The sequence below is a fragment of the Vulpes vulpes genome, chromosome 10 (genome assembly GCF_048418805.1).
Source record: "Vulpes vulpes isolate BD-2025 chromosome 10, VulVul3, whole genome shotgun sequence".
In the NCBI taxonomy this organism is placed as follows: Eukaryota; Metazoa; Chordata; class Mammalia; order Carnivora; family Canidae; genus Vulpes; species Vulpes vulpes.
Window position 1 is genome coordinate 61,476,445 of NC_132789.1, and position 22,322 is coordinate 61,498,766.

Here is a 22,322-nt window from a genome sequence, read left to right on the forward strand (position 1 = left end):
TGTAGAAGGGGCTTTATTATCTTTGTAAAAAAATAAAATGGACTTGTGGAAAAATTGTCATTGATCAACATAGTTCCCTTTTTATAGTAATATATTAATCAGATAGACTGTGTATTTATAGTAATCAATAAACAAAAGACTAAGAGTTTGAGTGTTTCAGCTACCTGTGATCAGGCTTCCAAGTAAAAACACTTTTTATTCAGCTGATTTGCTCTGGGCTCCCAGTTAACAATTTGACACCACTATAGACATTTGATAGGATTGAACTATTGAATGGATAGCTTCACATATATCCTTAAAAGGGACTGGGAGAGGGAGTTTCGAGACAGAAGAGAAGGAGGCAGTGAGGCCATTGACACAGAGATCAGACTGATGTGCCTAGAAGCCAAGAAATGCCTACAACCACCGAAAGCCAGAAGAAGCAAGAAATGGGTTCTTCACTGGAGGCATAGAAGAGAGAGTGGTTCTGCTAGCACCTCAGTTTTGGATTGTAGCTTCTCGAAGGTGAGGGAATGTATTTCTGTTTTTTTGTTTGTTTGTTTGTTTGTTTGTTTTTTGTAACACCCAGCTTGTGGCGATTTCTTACAACAACCACAGGCAACCAATACAGATCTATCTACTTTAGATCAATTGATCGATCGATCATCTACCATCTATGTGTATGTACATATATACATATGAGTTAGTATATCCTTATAATTGTTTTGTCAATGGAGAGGACCTAGAAGTCATGACACCGCAGTAGCAAATGGGATGTTGACCAGATTCAATTTTATTTGAAAACATTTTGGAAAGCCCTACTGCCAATGACTCAAGTCACCATTATAGCATATTTCTGCCACATTTACAGAGATCCTACATATAAATAAAAACATCTAGCAAATTAATTATGTCTGGAAATGCCTGAACATTTACATATTAAAGTACACGCTATTTACTATGCATTAACTTTATTTTATACTTCTTTTATAATTCAATTAGAGAATTATGTTGAGTTTTTTTTTTTTGAGTTTTTTAAAATTATATATTTAGATGAATTATATTTCTTTTTTATTTATTCATGAGAGACACAGACAGAGAGGCAGAGACATAGGCAGAGGGAGAAGCAGGCACCCTGCAGGGAACCCCAATGTGGGACTCAATCCCAAGACCCCGGGATCACACCCTGAGCCAAAGGCAGACACTCATCCTCTAAGCCACCCAGGTGTCCCATAAATCATATTTCTTGTGAATGTCACCTTAGGAAATAAGAAAGAGCACTGCATTAGAAAATACTGGATTCATTACAAGTCAGGGTTTAGGGCCTGGGAGGTTTGAACACCACTGGTCCAGGAGATCCTGTTTGTCTTCTTCTCCAGTATGGAAAGAGTTAGCAGGTTGTGACTTCTCGATTCCTAATCATGCCCTAACCTGGCAATGAGAAGTGTAGCAGATGCTGGGGGTGGGTGTGCTGGAAGAGAAGAGGAAATAATATTTTCCAGCACCTAGATTTTGGTGTTGGCAGCAAAATTATTTGTCCATGACAATCTGCATTTATCTTTTATAGAAATTGTGCTCACTTTATGGAATTATGCTCACTTTAAATTAACTACAAACCTAAGTTGTATAAGTTTTATTTGTTTTCTTATCTCATTACCAAAAAAAAGTATTGATCAATTACACATCTTGAACGATATCAAATCCAGGTATCAACAGTCAACTTTTGAGTCTTAGGTTGAAACAAAATTCTATACTCTTCACTTTGTGGGAGCTATTACTTGTTGATTAACTTGTAAGTAGCTCAGTGACATATTTAATTGAAGAAGCAACAGACAATTTGAGAAAGAACAAAGAAAATTGTGGATTTGAGTTCAATTCCAGAATAATTTTCTATATGGTTCTTTGATAACCTCAGTGAATTCCATATGACTATTATTTCAATTAGGAAAAAATAAGAATAATAACTCTAATTATAACAATAGTAAGTACCTAGGAAAAATTTAATAAGGAAATGAAACAAAACTTTGTGTTTTTCCCACAAAGGACTATTCTCACTTAATGAAGTAAGAGGGAATTAGAATATTTACTTTCCTTTAAACAAGGACAGCATTAATTCATGACTCCTATAGCCGTAGTTAGGAATTATGAGGGTAGTCATTAAACCAATGCTAGAATAGATACTATGAGTTTACACAAAGACACTATGGGTGCTTATTATAGAACTATGACACTAAATTTGCAGAGGAAATATTTGTGTTATTTCAAAGCTTTAGTTAGTAAAGAAAAAAATAAGGAAGCTTAGTTTCCCATGATAGAAATAAATAGTAGAAATCATGTCTTTGAGCCATAGCTTGCCTCCAAACAAGTAGAGAATCACACTGTCCCATCTGTCCTCACCAGTCGTATCCTTTAGAAACACATGCCTCCTTAGAAAGAGCATTGGCACATATATTATTATTGCCTTTATTTATATATACTTCTCGTTTGCCCCTATTTTCCTAGAAATGTCTGCCCTTTATTAATGTTGAGTAAGAGTTACTGGTTACCAGAATTACCAGTGGCTCTCATTCAAAAATGGAAATAATACCTGAGATGACAAGTGGAGAGTTAACATATATTCTAAGAAAAAAAAAATCTACTTTTAAGATATCTAATGATGCATATCAGAAACACTACAGGAACTGATAGAAATTTTAGCTTCTATAAAAATATGACCTCAATGTCAATTGAGGTCTCCTTCATTTTGAAATCTAAATAATATTGATTGCTACATCCATGTCATAACCTATGGGAAGTCCAATGCACTCCCTTTTGATATTTTTAAAAATACAGGAGTGTTCACTCTCACAACAATCTCATCACTCCCAAGTTCTTGTCTTAATGAATTTTTGAATATGGCTCTTTTCCCTAAATATTCTCAAAACATCATTCACATAAGGCATTTAAAAGACAACAAATACAATAATCTCAGCATAGATAACAGTAATGTATAATAGCATAAGGATAAATAATAGCAATCTGAGTATAAGGCATTCTTTTTTTTAAGATTTTATTTATTTGAAAGAGAGCAAGAGTGGGAGAAAGAGAGAATATGCACAGAAGGAGAGGAAGAGGGAGAAGCAGACTCCCTAGTGGGCAGGGAGCCTCAACTTGGGGCTGGATCCCAGGACCCTGAGACCATGACCTGAATCTAAGGCAAGAGCTTGATCCACTGAGCCATCCAGGGGCCCCATGGCATTCTTATTCTAAAAAGTCGTTTTGAACCACTACTTCTCCACATCACTAAGAAATTGTTGCTGTACAGCTGATCATTTTTCTTTGGGGGTCCCTACTATTTTCTCTCTACATTTGCAGAGCCCAGTTAGCTTATTATATAAAGCAATTTATTTGTCTCTATATTCTCTCAAAGCAGCCCTAGACCATTTTATCTTAGTAAGAAACCAAGCTCATTAAGGTACATTTCAACACAAATACAGTCTTCTTCCTGAGAAAAGTTTGTGAACTTTGTGGTAAAAATAATAACAATAATAATAATTTAGTCCAAATTTTTTAATCTTTAGTCTTAAGTTGACCAATTAATTAACACTAGACATAGAAGATATAGGATAAATGACAAAATTGTTCCTCTTTCAAAATGCTGTCTAGCTAGGAAGATAGACAAGTGAAAAGATTGCAAGCAATGCACTAAGTACTATAATGGATCTGTATGAGATGTTTGAGAATCAGAGAAAATCCAAATGTTTTAGAGCTCATGGCCTGAGGCAGAATGCACTAGAAGGAAACATCTGATCTGAGCTAAGTCTTCATGGGTGCATAAGAATTTGCTAGGCACTTGGGAAGTTAAGGCACTCCAAACCCAGGGAATATCATTTGTAAAAGCACTGATGAATTTTATTTGGAAAAATAGCAATGGGATATCTTTTACAGGATATACACAGAATGATGCAATGCAATTAGCCAGAACGTTAGGGGATTAAAGTGGTGTTTTGAGGATCGCAAAGTAAGCAGTGGAAGTAAACAGTACTTTGAGGATTTTGAACAGGCACAAGTTTCCTGTTAAGAATTTGGTTTCAATCAACTCAGGATTCTGGCTGAGGAAGCTGTGCAGAGCAGTGTTAGAGTATTTAATGATGGTTTTTAATTTGGCATTTGAATTGAGCTGATCTTGCATATGGGACATCTGGGAGTAGAAATAAAGTCAAGATGTCTTTGCTATATTATTATAAAGTAGGGAACAAAGGCAAACATGTGAATAAGAATATGAGAAAAGAAGATATAAGTGTAAAGACCAGCAAACCAGAAACTGCACCCTAGGGAAAAGTCAATATTTAATGGCTAAGGAGAGGAAGAATCTGAGATAGGAAGATGTTCGAGAAGGAAATTGGAAGAATCAGATGATTGAGCTATTTTATAATCCCAAAAAGAGTATTTAAGAAGAAAGGAGTTATCAACAGTAATAAATAATACAGAGAAAAAAATAAATAATGCAGAATTATTAAATAAATAAAATAAATAAAATGAAAAATATTCACTGAATTTGGCAAATAGGACAGAAAACACGGCAAAAGCAATTTAATTTGCATGGTTAGGGGGAACACAGATCATAGTGAGTGGAAAAATGATCAGAATACAGAATTTGGTAACAGTCAGAATTTGGTAGCAATGTTAACACATCAAGGCCAAGACAAATAAGACTTTATCATTTAGCAAATGATCAATAAAAGATTGTGGAGTAACTGAATGAAAAGATGAAAGATAAATGAAATTCCAGGTTTACCCACACGCAAAATGGAATACTGATATTGTACCTTATTAGTGGATGTTGCATTATTATATTTCGTTAACTTCATTACATTACAATACTGTGATACTCACCAGAAGATGTTTTGTTATAAGGAAAGGAACCTTCTTGTAGATGACTGTATTTTTAAAGTTACTTAAAATTTTTTTATTATTGAAGTACAGTTGACATACAATGTTATATTAGTTTCAAGTTTACAACATAGTGATTCAACAATTCTCTACGGAACTCATTGCCCACCACAATAAGTACAGCTACCATTTTTCACCATATCATGTTATTATGATATATTGACTATATTCCTTTTCATCTCTATGATTTATTTCATTTATACCTGGAAAGTTTATACCTCCTAATCCCCTTCATCTATTTCACTCACCCTCCTCCCCGTCTCCCTTCTGGCAACCACCAGTGTGTTCTCTATATTTGTGGGTTTATTTCTGTTTTTTGTCTGTTTGTTTGCTTGTTTTGTTTTTTAAAATAGCCAAGATACAGAAACAATCCAAGTGTCCATGAATAGGTGAATGGATAAAGAAAATATGGTATACATATATACAATGGCATATTAGCTATAAAACAAAATAAAATCTTATCATTTGTGACAAAATGAATGGACCAAGAGGATATTATTGTTTTAAGCCACTATGTTTTGAAGTTTTGTTTACCAACAGTGGATAACTGAAATATGGAGTGTGTATTTTGACAATGATGATGGGATAGATGGCAGGAGACAGAGCTGGATAAGTGTCTGGGAATCAGAGTAAGAATGGCCTTCATAGGATTTTTAAGATTTTGGCTTTATAACAAAACAAAATGATTTGATATATATTTCTGTTTTGCTAGACACTGATCTGATACAGTTTACATGTTAGATATTGCAACTTAAATTGAAAGAGGTTACCACTAGAATCGGGAAACCAGGTAAAAGAGCTCTTGATAACTGAAATACCAATAATGAGCCTGAAATAAAATGGCAACAGTGAGAATGGTTGCATACGAGTGGTTTAAATATCTGTATAGAAGAAAGAATTTCAAGGGGTGTGATCGGTTGGATGGAGAAATAATTTGGGGTGTTCAAATAGTCAAAAATGACAGGAAATTAAATTTTATTAAGGTAATGTGGGACATATTTCGAGGATAATGGGGCTTCTCCTAGAAAAAGATTAAGATGTGTCTGAGTGTCTGGGACAACTGGAATGAGGAACCCAATGTCCCCAGATCTCTTTTTCACTTTTCTTCTCTCCAAAATTTTCTTACATTCTTTTCTTTCTCTGTACAATGGTTTCTTCAGTTTTCTCATTAAGAAAATTTTGGATTTGATGATGGAAACTGGATGGAAGAAAATATGGCCTCTTAAGTCAGCTAAGATTTACATTTAATAGTTCAAAATCTAATAGAGGGATCCCTGGGTGGCGCAGCGGTTTGGCGCCTGCCTTTGGCCCAGGGTGCGATCCTGGAGACCCGGGATCGAATCCCACGTCGGGCTCCCAGTGCATGGAGCCTGCTTCTCCCTCTGCCTGTGTCTCTGCCTCTCTCTCTCTCTCTCTGTGACTATCATAAATAAAATAAAATAAATTAAAAAAAAAAACAAAATCTAATAGAAAGCCTACTTTGTCTTTCTCAGATCCAGAAACAAACTGTTTCAAAAGTAACTGGGCAAATATTTTAGAAATAATTGATTTCTTAGTGTTCATATTCTCATAAGCAGCAAAGGGAAGTTTTGTCTGATGTATGGTGAAGAGTCTTATAGAAGAAAATGATTATGTCCAAATGGCAGGGCAACAAATCAAGTGGAAGTTATTAGTTCTTATATTTGAAATTGAAATGTTTTTCTGAACTAAAAAGCTACACACTTTTTTCCAGCACAATAATTGAAGCCTGTTTGAAATGTATGTCAGAGTTTTTCTCATTCAGTACCATGTGAGTTCATTTCACCCTCAGTGGCAAGGCTGGGTGGATACTCTAATAGCTAAGATTCTTTCTTTTAAAGTAGATGTTTTTTGGGGGAATAGGGGTGCAAAGTATGGTTTGTGAGCAAATCTTAGGAAAGTTCATTGGCTTAAGAAGAGCATTTCCCAAAGGCTATTCTTCTAAATACTTCAAAAACACAGGGTTTTATGGTCATGTGAATTCTGGAAGTGATACATTCTAATGTTTGCCTCTTAGGCACTCACGATATAGATGAGAAGATTGAAAGCTCTGAAAAATTTCTCTCTCTCTCTGTACCCATAGTTTTCTCTAATTTTATAAAAATAACCTTCTAATATCCTGAATTACATGTTTTGGAAAGTGCATTTAAGATAATATTGATTTAAAAATCTATTTCCATGATTTCAAACTGGAAGTACTTAAACTGTAATTCTTATTTAGAGGATATGGTGTGTGTGTGTGTGTGTGTATTATATTAATGCACATAAAATCATTACCCCATATATTATTTGTTGAATAAAATCTCACTAAATATGGTAGCTGTAAATAAGGGATAACACTGGCATTAATTCTTTTCCTATTTTTCTCAAAAGGGGTTGTGTCTCATTAATCCAAGATCCTTTGAATTGACAATCTACAAATCTTAATAGGCATAATTTTTAGACAATGAAAGACTTCCATTAGGAGAAAATAAATAGTTACTTAGCCATTTGTTTCTGTTATTTAATCTTTTCACTGATATTTTGAATGGCAAAACATGAAACATTAAAAATTAATTTCATAAAAGACAAGAATAAGATTAGAACACAAGTTAGTAAATTGATAGAATTGAGATATTTTTTAGAATAAATAATAGCATTTTAATTGCATATGAAGAGAAGAAAATATCTAGAATCCCAACTCATGTCTGCAGAACAAAAGCTTAAAGATTAGGGGTAGCAGGCTGGCTCAGTCAGTAGAGCATGTGAGTCTTGACCTTGGAGTTATAAGTTTGAGCCCTACATTAAGTATGGAGATTACTTCAAAATAAAATATCTTTAAAAAGCTTAAAGATTACAGATATACATGCTATAATTATACTTCTGAGTGTTTAAATATGGCCCTAATTAAACATAACGGGATAAAACTCAGTGGCTCCAGTACCTTGTTACTCATCAGAATAATTCAAATAGTTTTTTTAGTAATAGCAACTCCTGTGGCTTAACCCTAAGTAAAATGAGTAAGAAATTGTTGGAAATTCTTATTGTATTCAAGAAATCTTTATGTTCAAAAGCACCTTTGGTGACTCTGATACCACTAGTCCATGACTAGTCATGATATGTGAAAATCATGGACTAGGTGTTCCCAGTTCACTTGTCAACTATTCCCAAATACTCCAGATGATGTACATTATATTTATTTATATTTGTACACTTTGGGATTATCATTACTCATTCAGCATAATGAAAACTTACTAATTAGACCAGATACTTAGAGATAGTGAATAGTCCAATGATTGTACATTGATATATGTGTGGTGGTGATTTTATCAAAATTAACCCAATGAATAAACAAGAGTCTATGGCTATCAAATAAATAACACATATTGTCATTAATAATAGAATGGGCTCATTGAGATTCTAACATTTTAAACTAGTTCACTGTTAAATCTGATTGATTTTGGTTTGATGATCACTTGAGGAATATTTCTTACAATTTTCCACGCATATTAAAAGTTGCAAAATTCTGAACTGTTTTTTTTTAAACAAATTTTATGTAGAATGTGTTGATTGGATTTAATAGGTGATCCTATGAGCAAAAGCTTATTTCTGAAGGTGAGATTAAGCAAGCAATGAAGTGGGAACACAAGTAGAGAAATTTGAGCTAGCTTTTGGTAAATGCTTCATTAGGTTGTTTTGGCTTAATTTATCTTCCCTCCTACACTACTTTTGTGGCTGTAAGACATCATGCAAAATGTTATCAGTGATATCAAATTTAAGAGAGAAATCCACATATAGCATGAAACTTAGTAATTACACATTTCTGAGGTCCTTATTACTGAAATTAATGATAGATCTAAGAAAAGGTAAAACATAAGGTACATCAGGATGGTGCATCTGGTGCTTCTCAACTTACTGGTATTTTTGATTTATTAGAATATGGCAGGTTATCTAATTTTTGAATTTAATATAAATTTAAACTAGCAGCTCTTACTTTCTTAAAATGCTGAAAACATTTTTTTTACATTTATATTGATGTTACAAGAAAAAGAAAAAAGAAGGGGTTAAATAAGAAGTGGTTTAACAGGTCTCTGATTCCAAAACCGACAGGCACACACACACACACACTGGTAGTCTTTTTCACAAAATGAAGTTAAGATTATCTAACCAATCCCATGTAAATCCTACCAATAATTCTTACAATTTCGGTTATTCTCATTGATATAGTTTCCATCTCTATTCACATTTGGATATGAGTCATTGTAAAACCAATTCAATTTACCAATAAATTGTGGTTACAGAGACTGCTAGAGAATTTATGAGATACAGTATTTGTGATCAAGAGGAATATAATTATATTCATCTATGGAAGCCCTTTCTATCCTCTTCCCAAACTGAAAGTCATTCTAAAATGCTTTTATAGAACTGTATATCTTTCCTTATCTATAGCTGTACATTACTTAGAGTGATTACTTGATTCATACTAATCTGCCAATTGGACTAAAAGCTCCATGAGTGGAGGGATTAGATCTACTTTCATTCATCACGATATTCCCAAATCAACATAATTTCCTGCAACAGATAAACTCTCAAAATCCCCAAATCCCAAAATCTTAAAGGAATATATAAAATCCTTTCTGTTACTCACATACAATGTCAAACTCACTTTAGTTAGAATTCTTGCATATTTTCCTTTCTGCTTCCCAGAGTAGAGAAGTGTCTTTAAAATTCATCAACCTAGGAATGCCTGAGTGGCTCAGTGGTTGAGCAACTTTTTAGCTCAAGTTCCAATCCCAGGGTCCTGCGATCAAGATCAAGTCTCCCATGAGGCTCCCTGCAGGGAGCCTGCTTCTTCCTCTGTCTATGTCTCTGCCTCTCTCTGTCTCTCATGAATAAATAAATAAAATCTTAAAAAATAAAATAAAATTTATCAACCTTATGAAGTTATATCATTGTTAGACTTAATGTTTTCTTACTCAAAATCTTATGATAAAGGTCATCAATTGTTCTGGATAACAGATTTATTTTAGCAATTTCCATAAGCTACCATTAAAGTTAGTCTTTGCATAGGTGCATGACTATAATAATTTCCTTTTTCTATTATTCAAGCTAATTCTTGGAAATACACTAAGTCTAGGTCATTACACAGACTTAAATACTATCAGACTATAACTAAGCCTTCTCAAATTAAATAGCATTTAGCTCACTAAATGGGTAATTTACTTAAAATTATTAATGGTCTGAGAGAATTAATGCTTATGCAATAATGTACTTACAAACTCTCTGGCCATAAATTACTTCCCTAATATCATCTGCGACCCGGGAAAGGTTTCTATAGAAAAGCTATGGCCTAATTTGCATGAACAAATTATTAATGTTCTAAGCCGTACACATTGAGATATGTATGTTCTCAAAAGACAAGTGAATTATTATAGGAAAAAGGATCAACAAGCTCCTTGAAGGACGGTGACTTTCCAGTTACAAGTATGTGCTTGGGAATCAATGGCCCTAGGTCATAATTTTAAAATTACATCACAATTTACTCCTAATTTCATTTATTTGGTCCACATAATATGGTTGGGTGTGCAATATGATACTTTCTTTTACTTCATCAGAAATGAAACATTTTAATGACAGTCTTAAAAATATGTTGAGAGAAGCAAACCAAGAAACAGATTCTGAACTATGGAGAACAAACTGATAGTTACCAGCGGGAGGTGGGGGGATGGGTCAAACAGGTGATGGGGATCAAGAAGTACATTTGCAGTGATGAACACAGGAGTTGTATGGAAGTGTTGAATCACTATATTTTACACCTCAAATATCACACTGTATGTTAACTAACTGGAATTTAAATAAATTGTAAAAAAATGTTAAAATGTTTCATATATGTTTTAAAGAATTCTACATAGCTAATAGAAACAAAATATAATATATATCCTGTTTTTCTATCTGACACAGAAATTTTCTGCTCTCCTTCTTTAAAATCTGAGAGATAGGAATATGGAATTTCCTGGGTCAAATTTCATAGCAGTCATTAATATAGCTCTCCCCTAATTGAAAAAAAATACTGTATTAATATGTTTACAATTCAATTTTGTTGTCATTAGTATGTAGAAGTGTGATACCACATTTTATTTTTATTTTTTTTACCACAACATTTTAATTTATTTTGAATAATAAAACAAATGGTCTCTATTTTAAAGACTATTTAAGGAGTAAGGAAATATATCACTTGTCTGACATTTACCTAGATTTGAAAATGACATTGTAAAAATTATATTGCACACTGAATTGTTGCTATTTGACATAACATGCAGATCAACAAAATTTTAATATAAAACTACAGTGTATTAAGTAGTCATAATAGAATGTTATAAATTTTAAATATATATATATATATATATATATATATATATATATATATACCAGAGATGTACATTATGCAATGGAGAAAAAGTTGTAGAAGCTAACTTACTCGTGCTGACAAGAAATGTATACATTTTGGTAAAGAAATTAATTCTTTTTTTAAGATTTTATTTATTAATTCATGAGAGACAGAGAGACAGAGAGACAGAGAGACAGAGAGGCAGAGACACAGGCAGAGGGAGAAGCACGCTCTATGCAGGGAGCCTGAAGTGGGACTAAATCCCGGGACTCCAGGATCAGGCCCTGGGCTCAACGCGGCGCTAAACTGCTGAGCCACCCAGGCTGCCCCAAGAAATTAATTCTTAAGTCAGAGCCACAAGATGGAACAACCTACATAGGGTCCCTTCAAGTTGGTCTTGCCTGAAACAATGGCATGCTTAAAAAGTAATTATGTGCTTAAAAATAGTAATGCTTAAAAAGTTTTTGAGATATTATGTTATTCTAATCTTGATTTGCACACAAATCATCATAACACATGAGACTCTACCACATTTATCAAATAAAGCTTCTTAGGATCCCCGGATTGTGGCTCATTTCTCAAAAAATATATAGATGACTAATTTTGCCTTGTATGTAAGAAATATTATTGTGTGATCACTGATTCTTCTCTTATGATTAAATCAAAATATAGGAAAAAAACAACAAAATATAGAAAGAATTATATTCATGGTTTTCCAAATGTTCTCTATTCTTCTCAGTTGGTGGAGCTTGGACCTTATACCAGTATTTAGAACAAATGGAGGGCTGGTGCATACTCACTGTGATCTACTCTATTTAGTTACGTTGATGCAAATATATTTTCATATAAATTATAATTTGATATGAGTTCACTGAGAATATTTAGGAAATCCAGAGAAGCAAAACACAAATAAATCCCTGATAACTGCACCACCCAGGGAGGGCATTCTCACACATCCACCTGAAACACGGCATGGCCCTGGCACATTGGTGGTAGTGAAGACAAACCCACCTTAGTGAGACCACAGAGCTACAGAATAATGTACATGAGGGAGGCGGGGAGTCAAAGAAGCCAGGACCACTGACGAAGATCACAGGAGCTCAATAAGTTTGTTTAGGAGGACTCTTGAGACATCTCTGAAGACTTGTACAATACTTGAAGTTGTGGCTGGCCCCTTGCTAGTTAGTTAAAGTCCTGTAATGGCAAGTGTGGGTAGAGCTCATGAAGAATGGGTTGTGACCTGTGGATTTACCCTCTAGCGGCAGTGGCCTGGGTGTAATGCACATTATGAATATGTGCGTATTTCATTCAATAGTAGTGTTAGTGCCATTTTTAGAGGAGTATGTTGAAATATATAGTCCTTTCTGCACTAGAGAAGGCGTGAAACTTGTTTTTATAGGTGTTTGAATTGCAACATAGGGCTATTTAGACAACTTAAACTCTTTTCTTAAATCCACCCCAGAGTTAATGTAATGGTCCTGAAATTTTTTTTTTATATGAATCTTTTTAAAATGTTGTACTTCATGCAATAGCTGAAACAATTTTAAAACAGAAAATGCCATCCTTCATTTCTTTAAAAGACTCAAGCTTGATTCAGAATGCTCTAACTGGTACAAAACTCTGGTAAACAGCTAACTACACTTCAAATATAAATGTTAAATGGCCCTGTTCCCATTTTTTAAAAAAGGAATGTGGATGTGGTGGCAGCAGTGTGTGTGTGTGTGTGTGTGCGTGTGTGTGCACACGTGTGTGTGTATTTTAAATGGTAAGGAAATTAGAGGGCAAGAAAAGATGATATAAGACTGGAATTCTGTGTAGTTGTGTGTTACAGGTTCTCCAAAGTTTTATTCATTTGGGAGGAAAATATTAGTGTTTTTCTGCTGCATAATGAAAATTATGACTTCAAACTAAGGGAACTTTATAAATATAATGAAAATTATACCCAAGATATCATTATAAGACTTTTTTTTCTTACAGCTCAGTAATTCTAGACTTAAGAATGGGTTCAAGTGCTGCTGTATCTAAAAGTTCACAGAAACACCAAAAGAAAAACACCTTCATACATGGGTGCAACGTTGTAAAACTCTAAAACAGCAAAGTAATAATATTTCTTAAATGAACTTCACATTTCATTTCTTTCTCTTATCCAGTGTTTATTCTATGATGTTAAGTCCTTTTGCAGTCTTCTGGCTCATATTTCCCGCAGACCAATGTTGACATACATCTACTGAAATTAATTATCATCCTACTTCGGTAGATTCATTTGGCCTGAATAAGAAGTTGAAATGTTAATTTATGAGTTGACCTCTGTGGCCTCCTCCATTGAAAACACAACACGTGTTATAATGCTTCACGCTAACAGAGGCAGAAGAGCTGTGCACCTTCTTTCTTGTTCTTGTCTTTTTAGTTGACATTTATTGGGCTCTACTGGGTCTTGGGGAATACAGGTAGAAGAGAGTGGGATGCAGGAAAGGTAAAATATGGTTGAAATAGCAGAGATGCCAGAGATCTTACAGTTAAGGAGTTTAAAAGACTGTCAAAAGTACCAGTATCTCTTTTTGAAAGGACAAAACTCTGTGTGTGTGTGTGTGTGTGTGTGTGTGTGTGTGTGTGTGTGAGAGAGAGAGAGACAAACAGACAGAGACAGAGACAGAAAGAGAAAAAAAGACAGGAAAAGAGAGAAAATGAATCCTTTAGCATTGGACATGGAATTATATGTGCAAAGCAATAGATAATCATATATTAGTTATAAGTATTAAAGTGTTCTTACCATTTGACTGTTCTTTTAAAATATTAGCAGAGGATTATATATGTTTTGAAAAGAACTAGGAGATTTATCAAGGTGTCTTACTTCTTTGTTAAATAAAAATTGGATTGACTTATTTAATAAATGTTCATAAATGTTGACTACAAGCCTACTCTTTGTCAGGCAGAAAGCAGACTCTCTCTCACAGAAGGCTTTTTCAGATCTTAAATTTATAGTTCTAAATATTTAAATGTAGCTTAAATGTGTCGACAATTTGCCTGTACTATTTTTCAGCATCATGTAACATTATACTTGCAGTCCAGTGAAAGCACAGAAGAAGAGAAAGAGGACCTAAGTTTACGTTTCAGCTCTAGTGTCTCAGATTTTATTTTTAGGAGAATGATTTCTTGGTGAACATAGAAGCTTCAGTTCAGAAAATTGAACAAATTGTACCTATCTGAAAACAGCTGATAAATTTAATCTATTGAGACTTCGGATCAGGGAGGAATAGATATCAGCTAACCACCTTTTATGCAAAAGACATTCTGCACAAATTTTAATAAATGAGCTTTTATTCTAAATGAAAAGTTAATTGCTTACTTCTGTATATACCTTAGCTATTTTAGTGCAATAGTTTACTTAATTCACTAATAAATTTAAAAGTGTAATAACATGCCAAAATTATTCCTATGATTCACTTAAAATGAAAGCATCTAATTTCTACTGTGGCTTACACAAGAGAAAAGACAGATACAGACTTTTTGATATGGCAAAAAGCAAAATGCATGAACATAATATGCTGACTCCTATGTCCCACTTTTTCCTTATAATATTGGAACTGATTTAATCTCATTAGTCTGAGGCATAACATTTCAATTAGGATATAAGCTAATAATTCATAAAATAGTTTTGGGTGCCTTCTATGTGACAGGCAACTATGATAGAATAAGCGAGAATAAATTAGGCACAGTCCACGGTCCAAAAATCCTACAATCTCTTTGGTGAAGTAGAAATAAATTAATAAGATAAGTGCCAAGACTGAGATGTGCATATGGTGATACAGGCATACCACAAAAAGTCCTTACTTGACTCTTGCTATGACAGAAAATCTCTTGTCCAGGGGCTAGTTCAGCCACCATCCCACTCTGTGTCCTTCCTCTGAACTAGGTAAGGCCAAGTTCTGCACTGAGGAAGTTCTGGACTTCCCCAGGGAGGTTTTCTCTGAACTTCCTTCCTTTTCTTCATAGGTCTTACTAATTTTTATATCTATATTTCTTTAAGTATTTGATAAATATTTGCTTCTCCTTTAGACAGGAGGCTCTAAGACAGCTGCACTGTTTCTGCTTTTTCTCACCATAAAATTAGGAGCTACTCAATAAAAACATTTGGTGGATTAAACAAATAAACAGGTGAATTTTGAAGAAGCTTTAAAGGTTAAATAGAGTCATCCTGGTGAAAGTGGATGAATTCAGCAAAAACACAAAATAAGAAAGAGGCTTTAATGTGGAGGGCAACTAAGCCTAAATATAAGGTATACCACAGCAAGAAATGATGCCAAAAACACCCCCAGGAGCTGCCTCTAGGGTTTTTAAAAGAAGAATGGCAGTCTTCTTTCAGCAAAATTAGGAGCCACTGTGGGTTTTTAATCTGAGAAGTGTGAAAGGGAAAGTTTTATTTTGCAGACAGACAATACTGGCAGCTTCTAGAAGATCAGTTTCAGATTTGCCTCCAGTAATGACAGCATGAGAGATGGAAAAGACAGCTCTTAAGGGAAGAGAAAAAAATCACTCAAAATGCTGTAACCCAAAGATAACTAGTGATAGTATTTAGTTTTGAGTAGATTATGAGGACTCATACTAAGCTTTCTAAGAATTGCCAAATTGACAAATATACTGTATCATGGACATTGCCACAGAAAACAGGTTCATTATATATGAAAATGGCACCTGTGGACACCTGACAATTTTACAAATATACAGCTACACTCAGATTTTAGTAAGAGTTTGATAGGTTTACTTGTGGTATGAGGATGCCATAAGGAGAGGTACGACTTTATAAAGTGTGGTTCAGGAGAAAACCACGGGTGTGTAGAGACATTGCTGAAGGTACTTCAGGGGTTCCTAAATCTATGTAGATGCAACGTTTGTCTTCTCCTGATGAATAATTTTTATTCCTGATGAATAATTTTTATGTTCGCTGGAGCACTGACTGAGACAGTTTAAGGGGATCTCTTTTGTCAGTTACAACGGAGTTCTGATGGAATTAGTAACAGATGCAAGCTACCAAGTTCTGCTTTCTGTGTAAAAACCATCCCTTTCTGGGGCACCTGGGTGGCTCAGTCAGTTAAGTGCTCGACTCTTGATTTTGGCTCAGATCATGATCTCAGGGTTGTGGGATCCAGTCCCACATCAGACTCTGTGCTCAGCGTGGAGTCTGCTTGTCCCTCTCCCTACGCTCCTCCCCCTGCTCATGTGCTCTCTCTCTCTCTCAAAATAAATCTTCGAAAAAAAATCACTTTCCAAAGCTTCTCTACTTTTTTTTTCAAAAAAAAATTTATTATGAAACATCATGAAACATAACCCATTTCGTGCATGGTTTGATTAACATCAAGTCAAACTTTCTGCCTTTAGATATTTACATATTTCATCAGAGTGAAAGTTTGTATCTACTGAGCACCTAAGAGATGTCAATCATTGTACATATGCTGTGTAATTTCTTGTTTGCCTTAACCCTTTTGAGGTAGATACTAGAAGATTATATATGGAGTTCAAGGAAAGGAGAGCATGTATGGAGGATATTCAAGAGTAATTCATGAAAAGGTAGAGGAAAAAGATGTAGAATTCAGATCAGTGGGGTGAGATGAGAGGAAGCCAGGAGTTTAAGGTAAAGAGAAGTAACCCAGAGTTTGGAATAGGTACTATGCACTGTGTTGGTAAGTGTAAATATCACAAGTCTGATGGGGACTTTTCAAAAATTAAAAATTAATAAATATGACCAAACATTACAAAACATATATTTTAAAAGCAATTTAAAATATATCTACTCTTCTGATCACATATATAAATTAAAAATTATTTGCTAATAATAACTGTTGTGATGATAATTCAGAAATCGTGAGTATAATTCTGAATTACAATTATGGAAATATTGGCTTCTTCTGTAGAGACTATCTGCTATACATCTAGAATTAAGAAGACAGAGAAAATATGCACACATGTTAATACCAACAATTATCCAATTTAAAACCTCTGCTATCAGTATCATTCTTAATACTTAAAAGTTAAGAGAGATGTTTTGAAAAGCTCTCAAGGAAGAGGACTCCTAAAAATTCAGAAAACGTTCCAGTGTGACTTTAATTCAAAATTCAAGTATGCTGCAAAGGAAAACTCTACTTAAACCCTCGGATATTTTTTTTTCTTCCAAGTTTTCATTTAAATTCCAGTTAGTTAACATAGTGTGTAATATTAGTTTCAAATATAGGATTTAGTGCTTCATCATTTCCATACAATACCCAGTGCTCATCGCAAGTGCTCATTAATTCCCATCACCCATTTAGCCCATCTGCCATGCCCATCTCCCCTCCAGCAATCCTTAGTTTGTTCTCTACAGTTAAGAGTCTGTTTCATGGTTTGCCTCTCTCTTGTCTTCCCCCATTCATCTGCTACATATCTTAAATTCCACATGAGTGAAATCATACGGTATTTGTCTTTCTCTAACTGACTTATTACTTAGCATAATACTCTCTAGCTCCATCCACATCATTGCAAATGGCAAGATTTCATTCTTTTGACTGAATAATATTCCATTGTGTGTGTGTGTGTGTGTGTGCGTGTGTTTGTGTATGTATATCTGTATGTACATACCACATTTTCTTGACCCATTCATCACTTGATGGACGTTTGGGCTTTTTCCCTAATCTGGCTATCATTTATAACACTGCTATAAGCATTGGGGTGCATGTATCCCTTCAAATAATTATTTTTAAAAGATTTATTTGAGGAAGAAAGTGAGCAAGTGGGGGAAGGAGCAGAGGGAGAGGGAGGAGAATCCTGAAGCAGATTCCCCCTTGAGCACAAAGCCCAACCCGGGCCTTGATCCCAGGACCCTGAGATACCTGAGCAGAAATCAAGAGTCAATGCTTAAAGACCTAAGCCACCCAGGCACCTCTCAAATCAGTATTTTTATATCCTTTGGTAAATACCTAGTGGAGCAATTCCTGGATTATAGGGTAGCTCTATTTTTAACTTTTTGAGGAACCTCCATACTGTTTTTCCAGAGTGGCTACACCAGCATTAACCCTGGAGAATTTTAGATCCTTTGTACTTTGAATGTAGATGCATCAAGCTGAAAGTATTTTCAGAAGAGATATACTCAGATAAGCAAGTAATTTGCTAAAATAGAATAACCTGTTATTTATAAGTTACTATCAAAAAAATAATTCTTCAAAGCAAAACAACTGGGTTTTTTGGGGGTGCAATTTCTATTTTCTCTCCTTTTTAATAGGATGTGTGTAGTATACATTCCTATATGGCATTATTTATGGTAGAATTTATTTCACAACTTTAAAAGTTTATAAATGTCAAACACTATATAAATATTTCCCTATCTCATCTACATCAAATCTCACCATATTTTATTTCATTTTATTTGACCTATAAATGAAGAATATATTTACAGCAACCAGAGTTAACAGACAACTTGAGCTTACTTGGCTAAGAAGGATAAATTATTATAAGAATAATGAGCATCTCACAAAATTCAGGTATGGGAAAAGAACTGAGGGATCCCTGAGTGGCACAGCGGTTTGGCGCCTGCCTTTGGCCCTGGGCGCGATCCGGGAGACCCTGGATCGAATCCCACGTCGGGCTCCCGGTGCATGGAGCCTGCTTCTTCCTCTGCCTGTGTCTCTGCCTCTCTCTCTCTCTCTCGGTGACTATCATAAATAAATAAAAATTTAAAAAAAATTTAAAAAAAATTTAAAAAAGAACTGAGTCTCAGTAAATAAGAAAAGAAAGACCATGTGGATGTCTATAGGCTCACTCATCTGTACCCCTTTCTTATTCTTCTGTGAAGAGTTCTGAACCCTCTAAAGTTCTGTTTTTTCTCCATTAGATCCCCAATTTTTTTAAAGGTGGGGGATTTCATACTGCTCCCAAACTTTATGGGTATAAGGCTACCTCTTTTCTATTTCTCCTAAGATTCCCTAGCAAGATTGTATTGGCAAGTTTAGATAAGATGGTCACTACTCGACTTAAAGTAATTGAGTTAAGGAAGAGAGTGCTAGAGGGATGGATGGGTGAGTCTCAGGGAAGGGGATATCTGCCCTTCACTGCAAAGAAGTCAGATGCCTACCCTGATCCTTACTGACTGGAGCACCCATACATTCAGCCATTTGGATGCTTCTACTTGAGGTTATAATTTGAGACTTGTGATAAACAGCAAATATGGAAAGAGCCAATTCACTCCACCAGAGTGAAGGCAAGAATACCCGACATCCAGTGACAGCCTTTGTGTCCAATGAATGCTGGCTAGGCTTTCTTTTAACTGTAACAAATACTCCATGTTCACATTTTTTTTTTTTTTTTGCTAGTGACAGAAAAGAGATAGCATCAAAGATAAAAATCATTTAATAAGTTAATATGGACACAACTTCTTTAATTCTAAAGTTTTCTTATCTCTTAAGAAGAGGATGGGCCTGCATGTGTTTCAGAACCAGCTCTGTAGCAGTTGTCTGGTGCCAAGCATTACAGAAAAATAAATATAACTTAGAGGACACGAAGTGAAAATTCTGAAAACGCAGTAGAACATAAAAATTGAATGAATCTAAAAGTTATAAATTATTAAGAAGAATAAAGTATGCTAATATAAACTAAAGGTTAATTGCATAGATGCTCTGATCCTAAAGTTGTAACAAGTAAAAAATGATTAATCTATCATGTAAAATAAAAATAATTAAGAGAATGCCAGTATATTATTTTATTGCCAAGCCATAATTTGCTTTTATTATATAGGTAATTACAGGTGATATATTATCAGAAAAAAAAAGACATTGCAAACTTTTGTGTAATTAGGACTAAATGTGATAGCTGAATAAAGTTCACTGAGGAATATCTCAAGAGTATATAGGCATTTTTTAAGAAAGCGACTGTGCATAACCACTTGCTGTGGAGAATTCCAATATGGTAGTATCACCATTTCTTTAGGTTATTAGGCAACAAGAGATATTTTTGCAAGTCATTATGCATGAGAATGGACAATAAACGCTGTCTTCACAAAGAAGTCATGGCCTCCATTATTAGTCTTTCTTATTTAGGAATAAATTTTTTCATTTTGCCCTCTTTTACCTGCATTCATTTTCTTTTTATTTCTTTTTATTTTTAAATAATTTTTTAAAGATTTATTTATTTATTTATTTATTTGAGAGAGACAGAGAGCATGTAACTGGAGGAGGGGCAGAGGGAGACAATCTTCAAGCAGACTCCCCTCTGAGCACAGAGCCCAACATGGGGCTCCATCCCACAGCCCATGAGATCATGACCTGAGCAGAAACCCAAGAGTCAGACGCTCAACCGACTGAGCCAGGCACTCCTCATTTTCTTTTTAAATTATCTTTTCCAAAGAACTCAACCATCTATTCCTTCCCAGAAATATCAATTTTTTATGCCATTACTTTTATCTTCTCCCTCCTATGACATGTCACTCCACTACTTAACCTGGGTACCTTCCTCCTCCAGCATGACTTTCAAACTGGATCCTTCAGCATGACCTTCCAACATTATATACTAGTAACATATTTAAAGGTTTAAAAACAACACCTTTCATATATATACAACCTTTATTCTTCTGCCTTAGGTTTCTCCTTTACATAACTATGCTTCTTAAGTAGTCTAACTTCACCGCTTCCATTTGGTTTTAATCTGTTCAGTACAATTTATCCTCACTTTTAATGGATTAAGTCCAATGGTCTTTGAAGTCAACATCTAATAATATGTCTAATATTTGACACAATTTACAACTCTTTTCTTTAAAACCGTCTCCCTTCTTGGCTTGCTTCTATGACACACTCTTCAGTCACTACTCATTAATTGTTCACTTAGCAGATATTAATTCAGTATCAGTGGGCAGGTATCATTGTAGATGCTGAAGTATAAACTTCAGTAAGTAAGATATGGTCCCTAAACTTTTGAGAGAAATAAGTACACATATAGTTGTTATAAAATGCGATAGGTGCTATAGTAGATATATTTACATTGCAGAATGGTATCATGGAAGAGGTCTCATTTCATAAATCTTTAATACAAATCACTGTTCCCATTCAAGTATGTAAAACAAACAAAAATTATATAAATATCTTTATTTTAATGGATATAAATGAATAGAAATAGACTGTAATGAATTCTGTGTGAATGACATAAAACATTACTCATTTTGTAAAGTAGACTTAAGTATGAAAAGCAGCTATTTTAAATGATATTATTAGTTCTGATTAACATTACAGATAGAAAATATTCATCTTCATTAAATACTTACGAAAATAATTATTAATCAAATGGCACTTCAAAAGTGGTGTAGTTGAACTGAGAAAGTTTATAGAACCACATATTTTTAAAGCTGAAAGGAACTCAGAGATTATTTGGTCCAAACTCATTGTTTTATGAAGAAGGAATTGACTTTGGAAGACATTTGTCACAAATCACACAGATGCATAGGGCATAGCAGAACCAGAACCCATGATGCTCTGTCCCAAATAACCTTTCACCAAACAGGCAAACGGAGCACAAAAGTAAGATGATACAGTGAAGTGCATAACTTTCTGAAAATATTTATAATAGTCAAAAGAAAAACATTTTAATGGGCATATTAGTATTACATGTTTTTCCCACCCCTCATTTACTCCAAATATAAAATGATAGATCAATTCCTAATCACAGTTTTAACCTCCCAGGAATCCTCAAATGGATGATACTTAATATAGTTGAGACTGTGTTGCCCTAAGAAACAAGAATAAGAAAATCAGAGTCCTAGCAATATCTTCCATGTCTTATAAAAACTTACAAGCTGTTTCTTCAAAAATGTCATAGATCATGCAACAAATATTTCCTTTATCTGTCATCTGATCACTTCATTTTAGCTCAAATCTACAACTATTCATTTCCTTTTGAAAAAATTAGCTGCCAAAGGCAGACTTGAAACTGATGCTCTCAAACCTATTATATATACACATTTACATGGAAATCACATCTTCTCTGTGGGGAAGGCTTGGTGTTAAAAGTCAGCTCA

General features: G+C 34.4%; 1 protein-coding gene across 50 annotated transcripts in view; it reads right to left on the bottom strand.

The window, feature by feature from the left end:
- PPFIA2 (PTPRF interacting protein alpha 2) overlaps positions 1 to 22,322 on the bottom strand; it is a 495,741-nt gene that overhangs the window by 265,709 nt on the left and 207,710 nt on the right. The gene's annotated exons all lie outside the window — the stretch shown is intronic.